A 3,623-nucleotide genomic window follows, 5' to 3' on the forward strand; every position below is an offset into this window, starting at 1 on the left:
ATCCATACATATCCTGGTTCCATCAAACCAATCTCCTTAGCTTTGACAAAGATTCTTGAGGCAAGAGATGAATACATGTGGACAATAAAGACTCTAGTGGGCATGGTCATCATCTTAAGAAGCTCAACTGAGATTTCATGATCCGTAGCATTTAGAGCGATAACAGATCTATAGGGTATTCGAACATTAATCTCTTGTAACGCATCTGTGAGACGAGGCATTATACCTTCTCCAAAGGTGTTGTCGATGTAAACAGGCACGACTTCTCTCCAGCCAAACAACTTGATGATAGCTTTTATGGCGTGCACTTGGGAGGAGTCCTCATATGTAGCACGAAAGAAGTAGGGACTGCGAAGAGATTGAAGAAATGGGCTTGTTGCAGAGTAGGAAACAACAGGTACCCGTGATTTTTGGCCAATCTCGATCAAGAAATGAGCTTGCATTGAAGTCCATGGCCCTACTATTGCTTTCACTTGCTTGTTCTTTATCAGCTCAACAGCTGTGACAATGTCAAAACCAACAACAGACCAGTGTGACGAATAGAACACAAACAAAAAAAAAATTCTTTACAACAGATATGTGCTAACCAGAAAGATAATGAGTGATACAATATAATCAAAATATAATTTAGATGATGCTCGATAGCAATTAGAGTTAGAACGTGGGAGATGAAAAAAGAGAAACTTGTATTTACTGTCCAAGACTTAGAGCAAATCCATATGTCTACTGAATTCTAAATGTTCATATATTGTTGATTTTTTAGGCTTAGAAGAGTCTACAAAACAACAAAGAAGACCACAAAATGGACAGACTTCTTCTTTATCAGCTCAAGAGCAGTGAAAATGTAAAAAGGTGGTGAGAGAGAGGAGACAAAAAGGTACCTGCAACTGCAGAACCTACAACGTCGTTTTTGGAGTCACCAACATGAACAACAAGCCTTGTCTGAAATTGAGGATGAGACGAATAGAAATCAGCGAGAGACATGTTGATACAGAGCATGGCAACGTCGGAGTACGGAGTTCCGACATCTGTTACAACACCCACATTGACATCGATTCCTCTGTTGTTCTGTCCTCTGTTGAGTTCCACAAACAAGTCGGAGAAGCAGAACAACAACAAGACGAAGAAAACAAGTTTCTTGTTTCTCATTTGTGGATTTTTCTCTCTTTTTAGTTTCAAAGTAATAGATGCTATTGGTTTGTATGCAAATATAAATAGCACAATTTGTTTATTTCTGCTGAAGTTGATTATTTCTTTAGATTCTTAGACTAAATCCTACTTAGTAATCAAATATGGTAAAGATAAGACGCAACTACATTTGTCAAAGCTCGCAGGCATTTTTAATTCAAATATTTCTATATTAAGGAGGTTCCGTATTTTGTAGGAGACGACTTATAGCATTACATATTGTAAGGAAATAATGTTAAGAAAAACATACGACGAAATATTGAACTAGTATAGCAGTAACATATAGTAAAGTTATGTGAACTACGTAATTGAAAATAACATTAAGATATAGATATATAGTGTATCATTTTCTAGAATTTTCTTTTTAACTTACTTGTATTGTAAATAAGAGATATTGACCTTTTCAAGTCAACGAAAGACGAGTAATAAATTATTATTGATGCAATAATATGGTAAACCACAATTACTAAGAATTGAGATTGGTAGAGAAAAATAAGGCAATTAAAAACCTAGTGGCTAAACTAGAAAAAAAAAAAAAAATTGTTCGTAAGGATTGAGATCTTACTGTTCCACACCGAGCCACTTGGTGAAGTTATCAAACTCAGTGTAGTCACTTTCAGATATCATAGTCTGGTACCAAGCTTTTCCTGCTGCTTTAATCTTCACTACTTCCTCCTGCAACACACAAGGATTATGAAGAAGATCAAGAAGGTACACAAGCCAAATCAAAGATTTTATTCCTTAAACAGTTCCTAATTAAGAAACCCATTACCAACAAAAGAATGACAATGAAGAATCAAATGGGAGTATGGGACTATATACCTTTGAGATAGGTTTCCTATTCCTCTCTAGCTTCTCCTTTTTAGACTTTACTCTCTCAGCTTCACTGCTTCAGCCAACAAAGACATCCTCCCCGCAGTCTTAGCATAATAATGGTTAAGCTTCAACGTCACATTCAAATTCTTAAGAGTATTCTTCTTCAACACAGCTCTTTGCATCCTTCTCAATCTATCGGTCTAACCACACTCTGAACCTCATCCGAATTAATATATAATCCAAGCAAGAATCAGCATTTACCATCTTCGCCCTAGGAAGAACATAACCTTTTCTTCATCTCCGAACCATAAACCGATTCCAACTTCTCGAAAGCCGATTTAGTCCACACCACACAAATCTAAGTGACCACCAGGAGCTAAGCTAATTTAAGCCAACTCAATCTCTCTACATGACACAAAATCAATCCCAGGAATGTTCCTAACCGCCTTAACCAACTTAGCTCCCTCAATACCATAAACAATCAATAGACCTATACAAGAAACATATCTACGATTCCTCAATTTTACCTACACCCGACCTAATCCCTGCCAATACTATCCTTAGCCTTCTCTCTGTTGCAATACCTTAATCTTAATACTATCCTTAGCTCATCAGCCTCAGCTGAATCACTAACCACCTAGAGGTAACTCAGGAACATTCTCAATCTTATGTCCACGAGCCATCACAAGAGCCGGAATAGGATTCGCAGCAATCGCCGATAACGATCGCGTGACGTTTCAATTTTGATATTGACACTACGGTGCCAGCGACGGTGGGTCTTCGTCGGAGCGAACATTCGACCACCACCTCCGGCGACACGAGGGATACGTGATACGGCTCGTGCTGTACCCCATGACTCGGCTGAAATCTGATGACCGGCGATTTTTGAGACGGCGTAAGGTTGGCGACTGGTGCTTTCATTACCTAGGGAAGTGGTAACGTGGTGGTTTGATCTGTAGTCATATCACCGTCCAGAGATTGGACGGTCACTACTCACTAGAGGACGGACGGACGGCGGCGACGGTAGTGTGAGCTTTTTAGGGATTTTGCCGGCTTAGATGCGAAATGCCGGTGGCTTAACCTTTAAATATGTGTGTAGATTTCGGTTCAAATTGGTTACTGTGTAACCAACCATATCACTTTATCTAACCGAAAACCGATGAAATTTTGTTCTCATGGTTAAAAGCATTGTTCAACAAAGCGCTAGGCGGTATGTGGGCGGTGACCCAGCGCCTAGCGCCTAGAATGCCTAGTCGGAATTTTAAATATTTTAGACGGTTTAGGCGTTTACAATATGAATATTATATATATGATATTATATGTAAAATTATATAAAAATATATGTTAGAAGAAATAAATCATAAACTAAAATTAGTAAAAATACATTTCTTTAATTTAGATTAATAACATATAAACATTTATAAATATTTATATGAATATAAAACTTAAAATTTTAAATATATGTAGTTAAAAATAAAAACATATATTAAAATAAAATTTTTGTGATTTTAGGTGGTCTAAGCGGTCGTCTAGGCGTCTGTTGAATGCCTAGCGCCTAGATGGCGCTTAGGCGGCCGTCTAGACCGCTTTTTTGAACACTGGTTAAAAGTAAAAAATTT

At 37.7% G+C, this 3,623-nt stretch overlaps 1 pseudogene; it reads right to left on the minus strand.

The window, feature by feature from the left end:
* Positions 1–2,968, minus strand: part of LOC104702997 — an 11,871-nt pseudogene extending 8,903 nt beyond the window's left edge.

This window comes from Camelina sativa, chromosome 7, assembly GCF_000633955.1.
Source record: "Camelina sativa cultivar DH55 chromosome 7, Cs, whole genome shotgun sequence".
NCBI classification, from domain to species: domain Eukaryota; kingdom Viridiplantae; phylum Streptophyta; class Magnoliopsida; order Brassicales; family Brassicaceae; genus Camelina; species Camelina sativa.